Source organism: Neopelma chrysocephalum, unplaced genomic scaffold (assembly GCF_003984885.1).
Source record: "Neopelma chrysocephalum unplaced genomic scaffold, ASM398488v2 Primary Assembly neopelma1_95, whole genome shotgun sequence".
Taxonomy (NCBI): domain Eukaryota; kingdom Metazoa; phylum Chordata; class Aves; order Passeriformes; family Pipridae; genus Neopelma; species Neopelma chrysocephalum.
In genome coordinates, this window is record NW_020897757.1 from 159,670 (window position 1) to 183,143 (window position 23,474).

Here is a 23,474-nt window from a genome sequence, read left to right on the forward strand (position 1 = left end):
ACAGGTGCAAAATAAAGAAAATTCAGAGCTTTGGGGAAAGCTTCTTTATAAAATGATCCCTTTTCAGCTGCAGACTGCAGGCCAGGCTGCCAGAATGCACCAGGGATCCAGCAAACCTGCCCTTCAATTCAAGCCACAGACTTCAAACCATAGACTCTGGGTACAATTTAATCTCATTTCAGCTCCTCTGCTGCTCTGTCCTCACCCCCTGTGTTATCAATAAGCAGCAGGGAAGCAGTGACAGAGCTCCTGAAGTGAGCACATGGAGAATTCCAGCCCCTCTCCTGCACTCCAGGTGCACAGCCCGTCCCTGCAGGAAGGGAGGGGGGAGTCCAGGCACGGAGAGCAGCAGTTCTGGTCACCAGTGCAGAGAGAAATCCCCTCCTCACCCATATCCAGCTGACCTGGGATGGGATTACAGCCTAGCACTGGTTGGATTCACATCCAGGGGGATGTGATTCCTGGCAGGGTCTGGATTCGTGCCCGGATTTTGCCAGGCGATGAATGTCTCCATGAGTGAGGGCAGGCACCACTTCTGCCATCCTGCCTGCACCTCTCCCGGGTCTGGGCAGCTGCACAGGCACTGCTGAGAGCAGGGAATGGAGCTGGGAAGGGGCTGGAGCAGCAGGAGCAGCTGAGGGAGCTGGGGGGCTCAGGGGGGACCTTCTGGCTCTGCAACCCCCTGACAGGAGGGGGGAGCCGGGAGGGGTCGGGCTCTACTCCCAGGGAACAAGGGACAGGAGGAGAGGAAACATCAAGTTGCATCAGGGTGGGTTTAAGTTGGATATTATGGAAATTTTCTCCATGGAAAGGGTTGTCCAGCCCTGGCACAGCTGCCCAGGGCAGTGGTGGAGTCCCCATCCCTGGAGGGATTTAAAAGCCCTATGGATGTGGCACTTGGGGACATGGGTTAGTGGTGGCCTTGGCAGTGCTGGGTTAAAGGTTGGACTCGAAGGTCTTGGAGGATTTTTCCAGCCTGAGCAGTTCTGTGATTCCATAAATCACAAGTCGCTGGGAGCTTTGCTCTCTTCCTGCCCTTGGACTCTCAGGGTTTGAGGCTGTTCTTGGGGTTTGATGCTGCTCTCAAGGTTTGATGCTGCAGCAGCGCTGCTGAGGCAGGACAACCATCACACTCTGGGAGTGAAAAGCTCCCAAAATGCCTCTCAGTTGTTCTTTTATCCTGGGCACGAGCAGATAACACGGAGCGAGCGGAGCGTGAGGCGGTTCCGGCCGAGGGGCTGCACCCGCACCCAGCGCTCTGCAAGTGAGTTTGGTTGCTAATTAAATCCTTTCTCCTGATTATTTATAGCCCTCTATTTACTGGCTCATTGATTTTAGAGGCCATGTTAGTTTGCTTTTTTACATGTCTGTCTGAATGGGTAGATTATAACTTATTACACAAAGAACAAGTGAATTGGTGTCAGAATGATCTATTGCACAGATGGTCTGTGAGCAAAGGGCCTCTGTCTTTGGCTCTGGAATACTGAGAAGCCAGGGAAAGATGCTGAGCCCAGTTCATTTGGTGCAAAATAAGAGTGTCACCCCTGCCAGTGGCTGTTTTAGGAAGCTCAGGGCATTGGATCCGTGCAGTTCCTTCTGGTGCTGGCTGAGGGTCAGGGAGGAGACAACAGGGGGGGTGGACACCAAAAAGCTGTCTGTGAAAACACCAGGACTGTGGATGGTGAGGAAAAAAAGAGTGTGTGCTGCCCGTAGCGAGAGAACTATGGGATGTTAATTGGAATTAGCAGGCAGCAGCCTGGAAAACAAGCTGATCCCATGTGGAGCAGTAACGTGGAGCTCTGACACGAGCTGCTGCAAGGGCTGGAGGTTTGTGGGGTTTCAGAAGCAGAGAAGGCGATGGGAGGAGAAAGCCCTGAAGAGATCCTGAGCATAAAGTGACTCTGCTTTAGCAAACCCCACAAGTGGCTGTGGAAACCCCACAAGTGGCTGTGGGGCGTTCAGGGAAATCAGCAGGATGAGCTTCCTGGATTCTCCTCCTTCGTTCCTGGCAGCTGCAGTGGGCCACTGTCACATGGAGAAAAGCTGGAGATGGGAGAGCTGATCCAAACTGCCCTTAATTGAGTCCAAGCTACCAATCAAAGAGGAAGCTGGGAGCAGAGTTAACCCGGGAACCTGAGGCAGTTCAGTGAGCAGGAGCCTCCTGCAGTGCCCATGTGGAGGCTGAGAGAGACCATCAACCCTCAGCATCCCCCAGAGCCACAGAGAGAGCACAGAGGAGGAGCTCAGCCTGCAAACACATTAACCCCAGCACACAGGGCTTTGTACCTTGCAGGACCTTCAGTTTAAAGGATTCAAACCCATTTCCCTGGGGCGAATGACCCTTTTGTGGTGTATTTATGTGGCAGTACCTTAAGATCAAGCATTCCCAGTTGTGGTTGGGAGGGAGCTGTTGGCACTCTGGCAGGAGCTGGAGCTGGGTTGTGTGTCACAGGGCAGGGTCAGGCCTGCCCAAGGACAAACAGCTGCTGTGGTGTCCCCAAAGAGCCTCAGTCAGGGGAGGGCGAGGGCCAGAGGCTGTGTCCATCATTCCAGCCCTGGAAAACCAGTCAGACTGTTTGTGCAGGAACAGCTCTGGACTGAGCCAGCACTCAGCATGTTCCAGTGCTGTCTGTCACTGCTCTGAGGACAAACAACACGGATTTAGTGGGAATTGGGTCAGGAGGGGTTGGATCTGGAGCCACAACTGTTATGAGATCACAGAACCATGGAACATTCCGGTTGGAAAAGACCTCCAAGATCATCAAGTCAAACCTTTGAACACTCCCCATGCTCACTAAACCACACCAATAAGTTCAACATTCCTTAATTTTTTGAACACTTCCAGGGATGGTGACTCCACCACTGCCCCGGGCAGCTGTGCCAGTGCTGAACCACTGTTTCAGGGAAGAAATTTTACCTAAAGTTGGTTAGACCATGGTGCAAATAACACCAAGATTGCAGGTTTGATCCCTGTGGGGGCTGTTCTTTTAAGAGCTGGACTCGAAGATCCTTGAGCCCCTTCCAACACCGAATATTCCGGGATTCTGTGACACCCACCGTGAACCCCTGGCTGGGTTTTGAGGCCACCCAAGTGCCTGGACCCCAGTTTTTAGGTCAAGTTTTTTAGGACAAGTTTTTAGCCACCCTTGGCGCTCCAGCTGTGAAGTGGCAGCAGGTCTCTTGCTGCCCCTGCTGGGGGGTATCTGACACCTCTACACGTCCCAGAACAGCCAAACCTCACCCAAACCAAACCTGGCCCAGACCCTGTAAAGTCAGATACAAACAGGTGAAAAACCTGGTGGTTTTTTCATTTTCATTGCTGTTCAGGGCCTTTCTTCCAGGTGTTGATTTGCCCACTGCTCTGTCAGCTTGGACCTGACCTTTAAATTCACTGTGTTTGCAAGAAAAGAAAACAGGTTCTTTCCCTCTCTCCCCCAGTTGTTTTGTGCTTAAAGGAAAGAGACTTTTGTTTCAATAATCATAAACACAAAAGGGTCCCCAGAGAGTTGTTCGAGACTCCGAGCTAGTTAAAAAGAACATTTGCATGAATTAGAGAGCAACAACAAGTCACCACTGATCTAAGCTGCTTTCTAGTGCTTAACTCGTGTCTGTAGGTGGGGAAAAGCGAGACAGGCCGGTAGGAGGGAAGAAAGATGAAAACTGGGATGTTTGTTCTGCTTTACAAGCAGAAACCGGGGGAACAATCCCTGTCCTTCAGCACCACGTGGTCACTTTGTGCTGTAACGAGGCGTAAAGGACAACAATCCTCTCTCCAGTGGCTCAGACTTTTTGTCTTTCAGCAGACAGCCCCGGGATTAAGAAGGAATAAAGGGAGTTTTCACGCTGGGTCCGCTGTTATTCGGAGCTGCTGCAGCGCAGGGAGGATGGTGGATTTGACTCTGGAGCTGCAGGAGCCACGTTGGGCACCAGCCTGGGTGCTTTTCCTTCATCCTTCCACTTCCAACCCTGGACGAACCCTGGATGGAACTCCCAGGCTGCTGCAGAGTGGCTGAATTGCATGGCAGGAATAAAACCCCCAAAGTGGGCACATCCACAGCTCTTAAATACACACCACGAGGCACAAAAAACCACTGTTTGCCTGTGTCGTGCTCGTGTTTCTTTTGTTCACATCAGGTCTTGTTTACAGATGTTATTATTTGATTATTATTAATGGTGCAGGTGTCAGGGCAGGGTCAGGTTGGATCTCAGGCAAAGGTTCTTCCCCCAGAGGCTGGTTGGGCACTGCCCAGGCTCCCCAGGGCAGTGGGCACAGCCCCAAGGCTGCCAGAGCTCCAGGAGGGTTTGGACAACAGGATGGGATTGTTTGGGGGGTGTGTGCAGGGCCAGGAGTTGGATGGAGGATCCTTGGGGGTCCCTTCCAGCTCAGGATGTTCTGGAGTTCTCAACAAACATGTACAGCTCCAAACACGACCTTTCTGCTCCTGGTTCCAGCTGCACAAGAAGCCACTTTGGGAAGTCTCCTCCAACACTGTGAGTGGTTTCCTGGAAGACCTGTGGGCTGTTTTCCACACCGGCTCCTGTCCTGGGGGAATCCATGGGATGGGATTTAAAGGAGCCTCCAGCACTGCCCAGCACTGAGCACGTGATGGGCAGGTTGTGTTAAGCTGCCAAAAAGCTTTGCTGGGTTGAGGTGAAGGCCACCAGTCACTCAGGGTCCTCAAAACCACCCTCTCCTCCTCCCCAAGTCCCCTGCCAAGGGTGAGATGTAGCCACAGACACATCAGGGACCACAAACCTACACCTGACTCTGTATCCAGCATTGCATCTCCTTGTTCCATCCCAGCACAGCTGGGGAGCCAGGAAGATGAGGATAAGCTCCTCCAGGGGCTGACTAAAATCCTGTTGTGTTGTTTGTTATCCTGCCACACGAAATGGATGTGAAACCACCTCCTCTGGAGCTACTGCTGGGACTCCACAGCCTTTCACAGCTACAGACATGGGCCTTTGTCAGAATTATCGTGTTCAGAGAAGTCAACACGCTCTGAAACAACCAAAAGAGCCCCTTGGAAAGAGACTGAAACGTAAAGTCCTTTTTTATAGGAGAAAAGCTCTTTTTGAATGCACTCACAGCGCTGTGAGACACAAACCTAACAGGCAGATTTGACAGGGATGATGCAGTTTAAGAGCTCTAGCAGATCAGATCCCAAACAGCCAGGTGCTGCCTGGCTCAGATCTGCCTGGGTTTAAAGCCTTGTGTGGGAAGGAAACTTTGCTGAAGGTTGGGTTGGAGTCTGTGAAGCCTGGATGGGTTTGATCAATTATTCAACCACAGCCCAAAGTCTGTTCATCTCCATAAAAACAAAGGGACTCGAAGTGGAAGGCAAAGGGTTGGGGGGCAAAACAGGGGGGAACAAGCCCAGCCCCAGGGCAGGGGGAGTGCTGGGGGAAGGTTTATTCAGGAACTGGTCACAGAATCCCAGAATTACAGAATCCCAGAATGTGCTGAGCTGGAAGGGACCCCCAAGGATCATCCAGTCCAACCCTCAGCCCTGCACAGGCCCAGCCCCAAGAGTCACCCCCTGTGCCCCAGAGGATCAGCCAAACCCTCCTGGAGCTCTGGCAGCCTTGGGGCTGTGCCCACTGCCCTGGGGAGCCTGGGCAGTGCCCAACCAGCCTCTGGGGGAAGAACCTTTGCCTGAGATCCAACCTGAGCCTGCCCTGACACAGCTCCAACCCTTCCCTGGGTGCTGTCCCTGGTCCCCCAGAGCAGAGCTCAGTCCCTGCCCCTCCTCTGCCCCTGCCCAGGGAGCTGAGAACTGGGAATTCTTCAGAAACCTCCCCTGAGGGCAGTTTGGGTTGGGATAGGGCAGCCACCCCCAGAACAGCAGCTCAGGGGTGCAGGAGGGGTGCAGGGGCAGGGCTGGGGCTCAGCACTTCAGAGAACCACAGAATCCTTCAGGTTGGAAAAGCCCTCTGAGATCATGGAGTCCAACCATTCCCCAGCACTGCCAAGGCCACCACTGACCCACGTCCCCAAGTGCCACATCCACACTGCTTTAAAATCCCTCCAGGGATGGGGATCCCACCCCTGCCCTGGGCAGCTGTGCCAGGGCTGGACAACGCTTTCCACGAAGAAAGTTTTCCTAATAGGGATTTTTCCTAATAAGGGCCATGGGGTCATGTTTAACCCCACAGGACACTCTGGGAGGGCCCTGTCCCCTCAGCATGGGACCCTCTGCAAGGGGAAAGGCCCACCATGATTTTACAGATGGGGATGAAGGTCTGAATTTGAGTTGGGGGAAGTTTATAAGTCATTGCTGGGGTGAGGGGTGGGATCTTCCTCACTGTGAACTGGTCAGTCTAACAGATAAATAAATAAAGCTCTAATAAACAGCTCCAAAGGCAGAAATTCAGATTGCTGTCGGTGTCCTGGGGTGAAGTGGCTGTGACCCAGTGACCAGCCCCACATCCCAGTCCTGCCCAGTCCCTGTGGGACGTTACAGCTCCCAGAGCAGGATCTTGTGGGAATGTTTGCACAAGGAGGGTAGAAGTGGCTGTTCTGCGGGAAACCAACCCAGGAGAGGTGAGCAGAGACGGGAGAGCACTTCCCTGCTGGCTCACGTCCTCTGTGCCTCGCTGGCTCAGGCAGAGAGGAGGCAGAATTTAATTTCCGATCCCCTGAAGGGACTTCCTTGCAGAGGGAAGGAAACTCTGCTGCTGCCATTCTCAAGGAAATGTTCTTCCATTTATCTGAGAGAACAGCAGTGTTCTCCCAGAGGCAGGGGCAGAGCAGACCACGGCTTCACAAGCCAGAGCTGTGATTTGGGGGGTTTTAACCTCCAAGGAGCAGCTACAGCAGCACCCTGCTGGCACTTCCAAAACAGATCGATCCTCCACGCCAGGCTGACTCCACTGCCTGCTTTTAGCAACACTTCAGCTTGTCATAACTTGTACTTTCCCAGTGAGGCACGAGAAAGGCAAGTACAAGTACAAGCAGCAGCTGTGGGACTGCTGGAGTGATGCTGTGTGTGCATCAGGGCACAGGGACAGACATCGAGCTCTGCTCTGGGGGAGCAGGGACAGCACCCAGGGAACGGCTGGAGCTGTGTCAGGGCAGGCTCAGGTTGGATCTCAGGCAAAGGTTCTTCCCCCAGAGGCTGGTTGGGCACTGCCCAGGCTCCCCAGGGCAGTGGGCACAGCCCCAAGGCTGCCAGAGCTCCAGGAGGGTTTGGCTGATCCTCTGGGGCACAGGGGGTGACTCTTGGGGCTGGGCCTGTGCAGGGCTCAGGGTTGGACTGGATGATCCTTGTGGGTCTTTTCCAGCTCAGCACATCCTGGGATTCTGTTTTTGCCTGGCATTGGAGTTTTCTCTCCTGGAGTATCATCTGGCTGGAACAACATCAGCTTCTGGTCACGTCAAACCCTTCTCACCGCACCACTGGCACCATCTGCCACCCATCCAGAGTCACAGCAATGTCCCCGCAGTTGCATTTGCAGCTTTACACCCAAGAGGTGTCTCCTCCCAAGCCGCACATCCTTCCTGCTCCTCCAGGCAGCGTCCTTTCGGCTCCAATCGTTCCGCAGGGTTTTAAATAATTGCCTCCGCCCCTCTCTCCACAAATCCCTCTCCCCCTCATCCAAAGGACTCTGATAAGGCGGTTTCACACACAAATCCCTGCCGCGGGGCGCCCACCACGGCGCTTTGTTCCTGCCACACGCCGCTTCCCGCAGAGAATTCGCTCCCAGCTGCGCGGAGCTCGGCACAAAGGGAAAAAGACTTTTCAAGTTTGCTCTGGGAGGAGAATAGTCACGCTGGTTAACTGAAACAGCTCCTTGCTTGGCCAAAATCCACATAAACAGGGCTTGAATGCTTTGTCCTACTTTTCCTGCACACGAGGAGGGGGGGTGGGCACAGGGAAGGCAGGGAGTGCCAAGGGAAGGCTGGTCCAGGGCTGCAGTTCCCATTTCGAGCCTGGAGGTCCCAACACGATGCCAGTAGTTTATCTGTCAGGAATGGAAATCCCCAGGTGCAAAGGTGGATTATTGACATCGGAAAAGCCACTGGTGAGGATGGACATGCAGGGGTGTGGATGCCTGATGTCACAGAATCATGGAATGGTTTGGGTTGGAAGGCACCTTAAAGCTCAACCAGTCCCACCCCCTGCCATGGGCAGGGACACCTTCCACTACTCCAGGTTGCTCCAACCTGGCCTTGGACACTTCCAGGGATCCAGGGGCAGCCACAGCTTCTCTGGGCAACCTGTGCCAGGGCCTCCCCATCCTCCCAGGGAAGAATTGCTTCCCAATATCCTATCTAACCCTGCCCTCTGGCAGTTTAAAGTATCCATCATCCATCAATAGCATGATGCCAAGCCTTCAGGCACACCCCCATCCCATCATCAGGTCCCAAGGAGCCCCATTCTCTGTGTCAGGATGGTGGATGAAGCGAGGGATGAGGATGGAATCTCTGCCAATCCATCCAATTCCAGTTTCAAATCTGGATGTTTGTATTCTCTGGACACCTCCTGCTCTCGAAAGTCATTCAGAGAGGTTTTCATAGAATCCCAGGATCACTGAGGTTGGAAAAGCCCTCCCAGCCCATGAAGCCCCCCCCTGTGCTCGATGCCCCCCTTGTCCCCCAGCTCAGAGCACTGAGTGCCCATCCTTGCTTGGACACCTCCAGGGGTGGAGACTCCACCACCTCCCTGGGCAGCCCCTGCCAATGCTTAACATCCCTTTCCATGAAGAAATCCTTCCTGAGAATTAGAAAAGAGTTCCTTCTTTAGTGCAGCTCTCCCTGACCATCCCAGCCTCATGCACACCCAGGTTTTGGGGCAGGGGGCTCTGTGACCCCCAGTGTGAGGAGAACCAGGACACTGGAGAGAAGAGCAGAGATAAAGTGTGACCTCTGGAAAAGAGGATCCACACATGGAGCGTTTTCCAGGTCTGGCAGCTGAGCAGCATTTCAGCAGGTTGGGATGGGGAGGGATGAGAGCCACACGTGTGAGATGGGCTCACTGACAGCACAAAGGAACGATTTCTCTTTGAGGAAAGCTTCTAAATACCTGGGATTACAAACTTCTTCCCTAGAAAAAAAACCCAACAATGCCGACAGTTCTTCTATTTCCAAACTCTTGTTTGATCCTTTAGGAGATACAGAGGTGCAGCATTGTGGGTGTCTGATCAATACACCCAAAGCCCACTCTCACTTTGATCTCACACCAGGCCCTGGGTAGTTTTTGAAATGTAAATAGTGCTTTGGAACACCTAATCTTCCCCTAAAGCCTGATGGAGGGGAGGGATTCATCTGTTCAAAGAGCAGGGGGCAACTGAGCTGATCCCAGAGCTGAGGGCAGGGATGTCAAACTGGCCCCTCTCCCCAGCACCCAACTAGGACACCTTCCACCAGCCCAGGTTGCTCCAAGCCGGGTACAACCTGGCCTTGGACACTTCCAGGGATGGGGCAGCCACAGCTTCTCTGGGAAACCTGTGCCAGCCCCTCACAGCCAGGAATTCCTTCCCAATATCCCATCTAACCCTGCCCTCTGGCAGTGGGAAGCCATTCCCTGTGTCCTGTCCCTCCATCCCTTGTCCCAAGTCCCTCTCCAGCTCTCCCAGAGCCCCTTTAGGCACTGGAAGGGGCTTTAAGGTCCCTCTGGACCCTTCAGACTGAAGAATCCCAGTATGAGAGGCAGAGTTTACCTGTGAGGGAGTGGTTTTCATCTGGTACCAACTTACCCCACTTTCAGTTCCTTCAGGTTGGAAAAGAGCTCTGAGATCAGCAAGTCCAACTGAATCTCGGATTCTTTGGAGCCTGGTGGGGAGGAACAGGCAATAAGTAAAAGCTGATCTCATCCTGAGGCCACCAACCTCGGGACAAAGGAGGGATTACAAGCTCTGCTCTTCATCATCAAGGAGAGAATCTAAATCAGCTCCCCCTGGCAACAGCCAGTGATGCACCCTCTGAGCTGGGAACGGGGCCTGGGTTGGCACATCAGTCTTGCTAAAGGTGCCCAAGCTCTTCAGCTTCCCCTCATCTCCCTCTCTCCGTGCACAGAGCTCCTGCCTCTCTGCCTCCAGAAGTTCCTGATGGGTGCCATGAATCACAGAATCCTTCAGGTTGGAAAAGCCCTCTGAGATCATGGAGTCCAACCATCCCCCAGCACTGCCAAGGCCACCACTGACCATGTCCCCAAGTGCCACATCCACAGGGCTTTTAAATCCCTCCAGGGGTGGTGACTCCACCCCTGCCCTGGGCAGCTGTGCCAGGGCTGGACAACCCTTTTCATGAAGAAATATTCTCAATATCCAACTTGAACCTTCCCTGGCACAACTTGAGGTCATTTCCTCTTGTCCTGTCCCTTGTTCCCTGGGAGAAGAGCCCGACCCACCTCTGGCTCCCCCCTCCTGTCAGGGAGTTGCAGAGAAATCAGCATTTCCTTCACTACTAAAAAGAAAAATTCATTAGGAAATGGGAGGCTCCCAGACACTTTTGCAAGGAAAGCCTATATTAAATGATCTGCTTGAGTGAGACAGACAGGTTATAATCAGCATTTCTAATCTTCTCTGGGGTCTGAGTTGTTACAGATGAACAACACAAACTGCAAACTGCTGCTGGGAGATTCTCTGCCATGAATTTCTCCAGCAATTTGCACAAAGACCTTCCCAAAACACTCCTCCCCAGCTTCCAGCTAACTGGGAGGCAAACACACAGCAGAGCTCCTGTGGAATTTCTACGGATTGGGAAGGGGCCAGGGCTGGGGCAGAGGATTCAAGGAGGGGGCTGGTCACTCTCAGAAATGTGTGGATGCATGGGATGGGTTAGGAGTGTTACCAAAGAGGGGTTTTGAGGCTGAAGCCAAGAGCTCACTGAGCTGAGCGTGGTGGTGTCCCCTTGGCTGCAGGATGGGCAGTGAAGCTCCAAAGGGATGCCCAAGGGTCAGAAGTGCCAGAAAATGTGCCCATCCCTGCAGGAAGGGCTGTTCCTGGGCCGGGACTGAGCTGTCCCAGGGCAGGGGTGAGAACCAGGACTGAGAAACTGTAAACTTCCACCTGCTCTTGTCAGGTAGAGACAGAAAGAATCATAAAAAAGGGGAAAAAAAAAACCCTCACCAAAGATTGCAGCAGTTTCTGGTGACATTTAAAGCTACTTTTCCTGTTGGATCTGCAGGCTCTGTGCCCTTTTATGAGCATTCAGCTGTTTGGACTCTACACTCAAAACTGTGAGGTTTTGTTTGTTTTCCTTGCTGGAAACTAAGGACATGTCAGGGCTTGATGAAATCACCACCCTTCACTCCCAGCACTGAAATCCTTTATCCAAGTACAATCAAAGGGCAAGGCACGGTCTGCCCTGACCTCTGCCTTCAGAGATCTCCAAGAAACATCAGAATTGCAGGCTGTCTGTGTTGTTTATCAGATCAGGAAGGGAGGCTTAGCAACAGGATCTTTTTATCACTCCACCTGTCAGATAAATAAAGCACTTGTATTAATCATAATCATCCAAACCCTTATCTGAAGCACAATCTTGGGCTGAGTGGATCTCCCAGAACAGTGCAAAGCCAGGCTTGGCTGGGCTGGAGGTGGGAAGGCAGAAGGAAATGAAAGCTTGGGTGGGTCAGAGGCTTGGGCCGTGTCTGGAGGGGGTGAGAACAACGGGCAGTGCAGAGGAATTGCTCTGGAGGAGGAAATAAAGTCTCCCCCCTTTAATCACATTGAGATTTTGGGAAGAAAATCTCCATCACAACTAATTTCACAGTCTTGCCCTTTTGTCTTTGTGGTAGAACCCACCTATGAGTAACCAGGTGGTCCCTCTGAGCTGGGAGTGACTGCCAGCCCAGTGAGGGTGTTTAATGTGCCTCCAGCCAACGTTGCAGGAGGTGCTACAGCTCATTGCTGCTCAGGCACCTTGTGTGGATGATGGATGATCTTTAATAGCCGCAATATTTAGTGTTTAATGTAAAATCACTTGCTCCAAATGCTTTGCACTCGCAAGGTTATGAGGCTCCATTTACGCTCGACTGCAGAGTTGACAAATCCTCGCTGGTCCAGGGTGGCTGCAGGGCAGAGATGGAAGTGGGGAGAGTCTTTGCCACCTCATCCCACCTTTTATACCCTTCCACTAAGACCTTTCCTCTAAAGAGGCCCCAAACAAGCAGGGTTATATCAGTAATAGTCTTTCTCCACCGCCCCATAAACATTTGCTCGTGTGTCCTTCAGCAGCAGCTGAGGAAAAAATGTTCCCATCCAGCAAAATCCTCCTGTGCAGCAAAAATCTCTCTGCTCTGGATTTCCATCCTTACCACAACCACATTTTGTGCTTTTCCCATCCAATCGAGGAGCTGACAGAGGAATAAGACCACAAAGGGAGGAAGGAGAGGCCAAAGAGGAAAGGACCACCAGGGCTCCAGGGTGACAGTGGGTGCCCCGTGTGCTGGTCCAGACCCTGTGCCAGGAGCTCTGTAACTGCAGTGAGGACTCTGGAGCACAGCTCAGCTCTTGGAACAGGGACAAAGATGATTTCTTGGAGGAATGGTTGCTTAAAATCCAGCGACTGGCATCAAGAACCCAGCAATCCACTCCCGTCACTGTCGTTTATTTTGTGCTGCTGGTGGTTGCCCGGAGGGAGAAAAATAGGCAGAGATTTGAAAGACAGTGCTAATTTAATTTGCCAGAATGAATAAAGATAAGACTGTAAAGCATGTTAATGAAGCTACAGTATCACATCATTCACATGCAAGGGAAACACTGCCTCTCTCAGCTCCTGATTGTCTTTTTCCACGTTCAAAACTGATTAAAGCAGGATGAGGCCGTTTCATTACACGCCCTCCCATGAAAGGCAAAATGTTCTTCCAGGGACACTGGGGCACATTTAGAAAAAGCTGTGGGAGGAAAGATGGATTCCTCTTGTCATGGTCAGTAAAATGCAGAGATCCAAGTGCACTCACCGCTCTCACCTCTTTATTTTCGTTTTACACCTCTGTGGGGCTCTTTCTCTCACTCCCCGTGTCCTTCATTTGCCAATTCACAGGAGCAAATTGCCTAAATGATGTTAAACAAAAAAAAAGGCACTACAAACCCCAGGGAGCAAATTATGCCCCTAGAAGAAGGTGAAAGATTTTCTTCTCGGTTAAGCAAATTAGAATTTAGGAAAAAAAACACCTAAATTCTAGGCAGCAGATGAAAGCCCTCGCTGGCTCCCTGGAGCACCCAGGAGGGTTCCCAGGCAGGAGTTTTCATCAGGTCTTGGCTTCAGAAAGCAGGAAAGGTTCACTCTGTGTCTGTAAAGAGAGGAGAACTCTGCTCCTTACAGATAGGAAGGTTTGTGCTTCTCGCTGAGATCAGGGGGAAATTGGTTCCCAACTCCATCAGAGCACCAATGTCTGCGACTTAGAAGGAAAAAAGCATATGATTATTAAAATTAATTACCTCTCAAGCCCCCTTAATCTTGATTTAACTGCCTGAGAGTGATGGATTTGCTGGTCTGAGCATGGGGGTGGGGGAGAATTTGAGCAGGTTTTAGAAAAGGAGTAAAAGCCCTTTGATTGCTGTGGAGGAAAATGCTCAGCAAGGCACGTGGCAGCTTTGGCCATGAGGTCCTGAGCTGGCAGCCTGGCTGGGTGCCCTGTCCTGTGCCAGGTGTGCCACAGGTGCTCTGTTTTTAGGATATTTAGCTGCCCTTGTGCATGAAGACTCAACCCCAGAGGGGTTGGACAGCACCAATCCCACCCTCTGCACTGCCTGAGACATGGGGGGCTCTGGTTTGTGCCTCTCTGAGGTTTTCCTTAATTGCCAAAATTGCCCAGATTGAAAGTGCTCTTTGGGATGGGAAATTACAGCACAAACAGCACAGAATTGTGCCCTTTCATTTGAAAAAGGCAAAAATCACATAATCATGGAATCACTTGGGTTGGAAAAGCCCTCTGAGATTGTCAAGTCCAACTGTTCCCCCAGCACTGCCCAGGCAACCAGAGACCACGTCCCCAAGTGCCACATCCACAGGGCTTTCCAATCCCTCCAGGAATGGGGATCCCACTCCTGCCCTGGGCAGCTGTGCCAGGGCTGGGCAGCCCTTTCCAGGAAGAAAATCTTCCCAATATCCAACTTGACCCTCCCCTGGCACAACTTGAGGCCGTTTCCTCTCATCCTGTCCCTTGTTCCTTGGGACAATCCCAACCACCCCTCCCACCCTGCCCAAGGATTCCAGCACTGGGGCAGGGCAGGATTAGAGGCTTTTGGCCATTAAAAGCCTCACATTTCAGATCAGCTTCCCAAAATCCCTGGGCAGGGCTGGGAAAGAGAAGGGGTGATAAAGCAAAGTGATATTTATTGAGCGTGTCCCACACTTATCCCAGCTTTTATTTCCAAGCAGCTTTTAGAAATCTCATCTCGAAGGATTTATTTTTTCCTTCTGCCTCAGCTCCCTTTGCCACTCTCCCTCCTTTTCCTCTCTGCCCAGCAGTATCTCCTGCTCCTTCCTCTCTCTAGCAGAGGGCCATGAATCCAGGAAATTCATGAACTCCCAGAAAGTTATAGCTCTTAAAAAAGTATTCATTTGCAAGGTGAGGAATGGTTTGCTATTTATCTAAACCTGGGTGACTTTATGGAGCCATTACAGTGCAGGTTTGAATTGTAACACTATATATCTGTCTGTAATTACTTGGTCTTAACTGTTGCTCAAAGCTTTTGTTTTACACGGAAAAGGCACAAGGAACAAACCCGCTCCTGCTTTTCCCTGAGTCTCCAGGGACAAACCTGGGAGAGGCTGGTTGGGGTTAATCACCTGAAATCAATAAAGTGGCTCCACTTTTCCAGCAGAGAGAATTGCACAAAAGAAAGGATCGGACTTCAGAACCACTGTGAATTATTTGAAACAATAAATCTTGTGCACTCTCTGCTTTTCTTTTGGTTTCTAAACCTTTATGAGTCGACTTGAATGAAGCACTCAGGCTTTTTTCCTCCATCCATACAAGAAAACTTTGTGTTTTCTAGTTCTTGTTTGGTTTTGGTTTTTTTTTTTTGCTTTTTCCTTTTAATGAGAGAAGAAATTCTCCTGTAATCACATGCCTTCAGGAGCAAGGGCTTTATGATAGGAGACGTGAAAAACACTTGTGATATTTAGCAGAGCAGCTGGTTCCTCCAAGCCTTTGCAGCTCTGAGTTGCACATCCATCTCTCCCAAATTGGGGCAGGTTTGGCACAGACCATCACCAGAACCAGGGAATGGTTTACACTTAATTTTACCCAGAATAAAACACCAGTTCCAGCACAAGAGGATCATAATTTCCATAATTCAGAATTTGGCTGAGCCATTGTTTGCCTTCTTTACCTCCTCTATCCCCTCCCAAAACTTGTTTTGCTTTTAAATTATTACTTCTACCTTCACTTAGTTTTCTCCAGGGTAAAACATCAGCTCCAGCACAAGAAGATCATAATTTCCATAATTCAGAATTTGGCTGAGCCATGGTTGGCTTTCTTTATCTCTTCTATGTTCTCCCAAAACTTGTTTTACTTGTAAATGATGACTTTGACCTTTATTAACACCTCTACCTTTATTAATACCTTTCTGAATACATATTAATAATATTAATGCCTTGCTCCACAGCTGGAGAAACTGAGGCAGTTGCTGTGACCATCCCATAATTCCAAATATCCCGTGTTTCCTGCATGCTGAGAAGCTCTGCAGAACATTTCACCCAACCTCCTCAAAACCTGGAGGTAATTACAGATCCTCAGCACATCAGATTCCAGGCCAAATATTTGATAAAATAAAAAATACACCTGGAACTGCCTTGGCAGAGCTCTCCTTTCCTGGCAGAAAATTTGTCTTCAACTTTGACTAACGTTTGTTTTTGTTTTTCTTTTATATTTTTATGGTAAAAAACGGGCTCTTTCTCCATTGATCTTCACACCCTCAGAACTTGAAAAATTCATGTTGGCAGGAGTTTTCCCAGGGTTCTTCTCTATTTACCTGTTGTAAGGGGAGTAAAAAGCAACTCTGGGTGTGTTTGCACAGTCTTGGTGATCCCCCAACCCACGTGGCCACAGGTGAGCTGGGAAAAAGGGAAGCTCTCCAAAGACATTTAAATACTCAAATAGAGTACTTTAATAGGCTTTAATATTGAGTTTAATACTTTAACCTTCTGTCACAGCCGGTTCTTGCGAGTATTTGTTCTCTATGTGCCACAAATATTTTCTTTTGAGGGATCTCATGAAGGTTTAGGTGCCTGTGCCCTGATTTCTTCTCCAGCCTGTTCAGCATTGTCCTGTCCCAACCTTCCCTGGCTGGTCCAGCCCGGAGCATGGGAAGAGGATTTGCTTCCAATGGTGCTGCCATCACCACTGTCATGGTTTTAAACTGAAAGATGGTCAATTTAGCTTTAAAGAAGAAGGTTTTTATAATGAGAAGGGTGAGGCCCTGGCACAGGCTGCCCAGAGAAGCTGTGGCTGCCCCATCCCTTAAGTGTCCAAGGCTTGGAGCAACCTGGGCTGGTGGAAGGTGTCCCTGCCCATGGCAGAGGGTGGAAACAGATGATTTTTAAGCTCTCTTTCAACCCAAAGCATTCCAGGATTCCCAGTGCTCCTGGCAGACAAGGATTTCACCCAGCCCCGTGTCTCTGCTGCAGTTTGGCCCCGGATTTGCTGGAAATCCAAGCCAACATTTTCCCTGACTTTTTGCCAGCGCAAAGAACAGCTCCAGGCTTGAGAAAACAGCAGCAGCACCACTGACATCAAAAGCCTGAGTTTTCTTTCTCTTTTCCTCCCGTTTTGATCGTTTAATTTGTACCACAATTTATTTGTCCGAGCCCAAACTCCCTCGGAGCCCCGGCCACAGAAAACAACACCCAAGGGAACGAGAGGAGCGTTCCCGGGCCCTGCAGTGAAACTTTACCACACAAATGAAGATAATCACAAAAACCAGCTCAGGGTGACATTTGTGATGCAGCTGCACAACCAAATAACTACAGCTTAGAACAAGATAACTTCAGGATAAGTGACTCAATTCATGCTCTAATGCAAAGAGGCAGAAGCTTCATATTTATAACTCGCGACGTGTGAGAGGAGAAAATATATTTATTACGCTTTTTCCAGCTGCTCTCCCAGATTGATGCTGGGATGTGTCAGGGAAATCACTCTGCTCAGCCTCAGCTCCATCACCAGCCCAATCTCAACCTGTCAGGCCAACATTATCTTTGCTCGTTTGCAGAACAATTCTGCAGAGTTATTAAGAAGGAGTCTCGCAGCGTTAATGCCTTTGTGCTTTCAGGCACTAAGCTGCAGTCGCTGCAAAGTACAACAGATCCACAAAGCCCTCAGTGCAGGAACACAAACAAGGGCTGCAAAGGAGCCAATCCTAAATCTTTCGCTCTTTTTTTTGTTTTAAAAGGGACCAATTCTGTTTCTCCGGGAAATAATTTATACACTGAGAAGGTTCAGTGAAATCCCAGGCAGACGTTCATTTATCTGTTGAGAAACTCAACTCTTTTACTGCTGTAAAATTAAATTCAGGATAAATGAACCGGAGTTAATTTTGGAGGGAAGGAGAAATGCTGGGATGTCACCAACTTCCCTCCCTGGCAGTGAGGTTTTAGTGTGGTTTTTATTCTACACGATGATCCTTGGGTGATCTCCAAGGACGTAGGACCAGTTTGGGGTCTGTCTCTGCTAAAGGGACTGATGTCATCCAAAGATGAAAGGAAAAGAGACCTAAGCAGGTTGGGAACAGCCCCCTGCTCCCATCAGGACGACACCCCTGAGCCCCAGCAACTCCCTGTGAGATGAGCAGGACAATAATTCCAATTGCAGCCTGCCAGGGTCTGAAGAACAGATGGGGCAGGACTGTTCACAAGAGCCTGGAGTGACAGGACAAGGGGGAATGGGTTCAAATAGAAAGAGCAGGTTTAGATGAGGTATTAGGAAGGAATCTTTCCCTGTGAGGGTGGGGAGGCCCTGGCACAGGTTGCCCAGGGAAGCTGTGGCTGCCCCATCCCTGGAGGTGTCCTATGATTCTGTGATTCTATTTTTCCAACTTTCTCCTGTGTTGTTTAGTTGCATGATGAGCTCTGATCTCCGATGAGAGGAAGGAATGATCATGTCTTGATCTGACACCTCCCCAAACTGGTTGAGTTGTGCAGCTGAGCTCAGGACGGAGCTGTGTGAAGCAAATGAAGGTTTTCAGGGATTTGGTCACTGTGAGCAGCTCCCACCACTAGGACTGACTCCAGCAGCTCTGATCCCCCTTCCCTCCTCAGCTTTGGAGACCTCACTGCAACAGGATAAGGGTCAATGTGGGTGGGACTGAAAATTCAAGACATCATTAAATTAAACACTCAGCTGTAACCAATAAAAAACAGAGGCCAGATCTGTGCTGGTCTCAGGCAACCCTGCAAACCCCGTCCTAATTGCACTGGAAAGCTTTTCAGGTCATCCCACCCTGGGATGGGATCCTGCAGCACTCCCACCTCCTTCAGCTCCAGTGACAGCACCTGCACTTGCTGTAAATGTTGATTTTCCTGGTGGAGATCACTGCATCCATCTCGGGATAAGCACTCACTCAGGAGACACCTATGGCAAAGCTGTCCCCATATCTCAGGCTTTCTGTAGATTTCCCAGCATATAAAAGCCTCTTATTCCTTGTTTTCATCACCAAGAACAGAAGCTTTGAATCCTTTGATTCCAGTAAACTGCCATTTATTAGACACATGAAATGAAAGACAGTCGAAAGGAGAATGCAACAGAAAACTCCAGGATTGGGGAAGCAGCTTCTCCCTTGCTTTTCTCCTCAGTGCTACAAAGAGCCTTTCAGCACATCAAAGGTAAGAGCTGCTCAGGAACAGGGCACGTTGCAGGCAGTGAGATGTGGGGAGTGTAAACTCGGCTAAATAGGGAGATGTGTATTTAGAGATAAGTTACATCCCTGCATTCAAATCCCCACTTATCTCCTCTGATAAGTTACTTAGGCATTTAAAGTCAGGACATGGTGGGTGTGGTTGCCTCCCTTCCTCAGGAGATGAATAAACTGCATCAAAGGGTTCAGTCCCAGTGAAAGGCTCTTACTGGAGCAGCTGAGGAAGGTTCCCCAGCCCCGGGGGCACTGAGCTGTGGAGCTGCAACATCCCACAGGGACTGGGGGGAAGAGGCAAAATTCACCTAGTATGGGCTGGAAAACCTCCCAGCAGCTGCTGGCTGACACAGGAAAGGTGCTTTGTGCATCACTAGGAGTCTAAAAGCTTCATTTTGATATTATTTTTCATGGAATCTCAGAGTGGTTTGGGTTGGAAGGGACCTCAAAGCCCATCTTGTTCCAGCCCCTGCCACGGGCAGGGACACCTTCCACTAGCCCAGGTTGCTCCAAGCCCTGTCCAACCTGGCCTTGGACACTTCCAGGGATCTTTATCAAGCCCTTTATCATAGTCCTTGACCTGCTGTGAGGACACTCTGGAGTTTGATATCTCCTGCAAGGTGGGGATGCACCACCCAAGTCCTCGAGCAAACACTGGTGAGGAGATGGAGGAACCTCAAGGAAGTTGATGGAGCTTGTGCATAAACCACAGAGACGTAAAATGTGCTGGTTCTCTTGTGCTGGGAGATGAAAAGCAGGTTGGAAGGACGTCTCTCCCCCTGGAGCTCAGAGCAGGTGTGTGGGAAGGATGTTCCCTCTGCGCTGCCGAGATTTTGAAGGATCCCAGACAGGAAAATGAAGCATTGCTCGATTTTCCACAGTGAAATCTCCAACAGGAACAGTGTCCACGAAGTGTTCAGAGGACTGAGAGGCAGTTGGAGGGTCAAGACACTCTGGGTTGGTTTCATTGCTTTGAGAGGAGAAAAATCTTTGAATTTCCTGAGAGCTCCCATTGGAAAACAATGATGGTTTGGTGGCAGATGTTGATCAGTCGAACTCTGTGGCTTCTGGAACTTTAATCTGTCTGTTCTGGACTGATCAGGTTTCAGATCACACTTATTTCTTTCCCTGTTACCCCATTTTACAGGGCAAGGATTTTAAGCAGCCAGAATGGAAGAGCAGAGCTCGCTGCCAGGTGCCTTCCTGGGAGAAGGGGGGGGGAGGTATCCCTGCCTCTGGAGCTGCAGGGATAAGGGAAGCTCCATCACCCCAGCCAGGACTAAGGCTCCTGGAGATATTGGTCATTCATTTTTGGAGCACAGAGAGCCCTAAACTGAGCAGGACAAAAGCTGTGGCTCTCAGAGGGCTTGTCCAGCCTGAATGACCCCGGGATGCATCAGGCAGTGGGAGAGCTGAGGTGGAGCAGTGATTCCCATGGGAATTCCCAGGATCACACTCTTCCTGCAAGCCCACCATCCCTGCCTGGTTTTCCAGAGCCTCCTGACACACTCCTGTCTCCAGGGAGGTGTCTCTGATCCTCCCTGTCTCTGACAACACCTAAATGGGATCAGAGGACCACGGGCTCCCCTTTCTTGCTGAGGGCTCTTATCAGCTAATCCAGCGCATGAATTCCCACCTGAAGCCATCCCTCTGTAATTCCAGCCTGCTCTGATCCCAGAGGCTTCAGGATTAATAGGGTTGTGTTTACAGAATAAATTTCCATTTAATATCGGGCCTTTGGCTCCATGGGAAGGAGTGAGGCTGCCCTGGGGGGCTGATAATGCTGCTGGAGTCCAGTCACAGCCACCAACACAAAGATAAAACTCCAATGATGCTGCTTCACCCTCCAACAGCTTATTTCTCATTACAGATTTAGGGCTTCAAAAGCTCCACATGAAATAAAGTTCCTTCTTCAAAGGAATCCGAGGGATGGATTCCCGAGGTCTTGACACCACAGTTGTCTCAATGACCAAAGAAGCAGCAACTGGTGGCATGTGCAACAGTTCCTTTGCCATTGATGTTCCTAAACCACCTGACAAAGGGTAGAAAAGAGGCTTTTAAGTCACTTGGGGAAATATCCTTTTTAATGGCAATTTAGGAACAAAGGAAAATCAGAAAATTGGATGCTAAAGTGTGATTTCTATGGATGCCATTTCCCTTGTGGGAAACAAGGACGTGCTGGCAGGGTGTCCCACTGGCTACCAGCCTGCTCAGACCCCTGGCAGTCTCAGACCTGTGTTCTGCAAAGAAATTGGGATGTGTTTGAGACATTTCTGCCAATTCCATGAACAGCCTGCCCTGGCTGAAGGGGGTTGGATTGACTGGATGGCCTTCAAAGGTCCCTTCCAACCTAAACTATTCCTTGATACTCCTTGATATAAATCACACTGTTTGTCCTGATGTCACTGTGGACAATTCCTCTGTCTTGACATGGAAATATTCACCTCCCAGGCAGCTGGGAATGACTTTTCCATGCAAAAAATGACTGTAGCCAGTCCAGCACGGTCTTCACGTCATGGTATCTGAGGACCAGGTCCAGCCATCATTTTCAAGACAAATGTCAGACTAGACATCCCTGAATTCTCCCCCATCTATCTCCACTGACATCTGGCAGACATTAGTCCTGTCATTAGATGAACATGTTCAGAACCAGCAGAACAAAACAACCGAAAAACCCCCTTCTCTCCCAAGAAAGGTTCCTGACCCGGAGACTTCTCCAGTAATAAGCTTCCTGAGCAATCCAGGCTTTGAAGCTGGCTAATAAATCTTTGTGGCTGCTCTGTGCTGGGAGCAGGGAAAGCTCTCAGAGGTTCAGAGGGAAAATTCTTTGTGTGTCCCAACAAAAGTGCTTCTGAACGGGGAACGCTCCGGAGGATCCTTTGAAGGTGAAACCTCGTTCAAATGAGAAGCAGCCCCAGCCACGGTGGCTTCCTTGGTTTGCTGTGCTTGTTTCCTCTGCAGGGAGCAGGGAAGGAAGGGCAGCACTGGGGTTTTCCCCCTCTTTCTCATCCGTGCAAGGCAGGAACGTCCGACTTTGGATGAGGCAAAGGCCAAGGAGGTAAAAATGTTGTTAAAAAATGAAGCATTACAGAACTCCTCAGTCAAACACTACCCATCCTTCTGGCTCTCCAAGGCACCAGGTTTCCTTGGAAACTACAGAAATGCCAACAGGCAGCAGGACTGATAAAGCAGGAACATGTTTGACCACCCCACAGCTTTCGGTGGCTGCTCTGTCAGACAACTGCGCTGCAACCTCAAGGCTCTTTTGGGTTGTAGGAGTGTCAGGACTTGCCAAGACCTTCAGGATGGCTCTCTTCTGCCAGAAGTGCAAGGTGAGCTCCTCAGGAGTTCCAGGGAGGCTGTGGAAGACATGGAGCTGTGCTGGTGAGGAGTATGAGCACATCCCACCTCAGACCCCGCTGCCCACGGGGCTGAGCTGCTGCAGGGCAGGGCTGAACACCCCTGAGCTGGTGGTGGGTGGGCTGAGGGACACCAGGGACCAGGAGAGTCACCAATGTCCTCTGCTAAGCCCCTGACACTCCTCTCCTGTCCTGACAATCCTCTCCTCTGTTATCAAAGCACAGAGATGCAGGAAGGGCAATAAACCCAGAGCCAGCAGCCAGCACAGGGTGACCTTCGTTCCGCCCACGAGGGGACCTGGAGGACAAAGAATTGATTTCCAAGGAAGACATTTTTCCTCCATTGTGAAAAATTGTGTCAACGTTTCCCCCAGTATTTGACCAGCTCTTGAAGGGCACAACAATCCCAACCAGAATGAGGGGTTTGAGCACTGTTTGGTCTGGGTTTCTATCCACGGACTGAAAATAAAAGCCAAATGTTGATTGCCTGCTGCAGGAAAGGCAAAGCACATTCAGGCTCTGATTTTCTTCCTTTCTCTCTCTTAAAACAAAACAAAACAAAAAAAATAAAAAAAGAAAGGAGAGCTTCCATTTTATTAAGCCATTTGCTGTTGAGAAAAGATATTAGGAGGGAAAATAAGCGAGCAGGGCCCACTTGACGACCTTGTCCACAGAAGATGAATGACCCAAACCTGCTCAAACCCTGATTATACACCAGCTTCCCCTGCAGGAATGTGTTTGTTCCCTTGCACTGGGTGGACGTGGAAAAGGAGATCAGGACACAGGCCAGCAGAGAGGGGGAGAGAGAGAGAGAGAGAGAGAGGGAGATGAAAAAGCACGAGCAGCTGCCTTCCAGTAAATGCTCTCAGCCTCACATTTTCATTAGTCCTAAACTCAATCACAGTTTAAAGGAAGCAAAAGATAAAGAGCGAGGGAGCGTTGAAAGGATTCTTCAGAGAGAGAGAGAGGGAGGGAGGGAGGGAGCTTTGCTTCACCATTAAAAGCCTGACTAAAAGTTATTGTTATTATTCACATTAGTGCTGTGCCCAGAGGCCCCAGTCGAGATGAGATTCCCACTGTGTGGAACGTGCGTGGGAGAAGGGGGTGGGATGTGGATGCAGCTGGAAAAGCTGCTCCAGGAGAGTGGCTGTGCCCCTCCAGCAGCTCTGCACGTGGGATGGGTTTCTCCTTGGTTTTTCTCCCCTGCTCCCTGTTTTTTTTATTTTTTGCAGCTTGAATAGAACTGAGGGACAGAGGGGTTAAGGCAGCACGGGAACAAGTGATGGCAACAACACGAGGATTATTGTTATAACCACT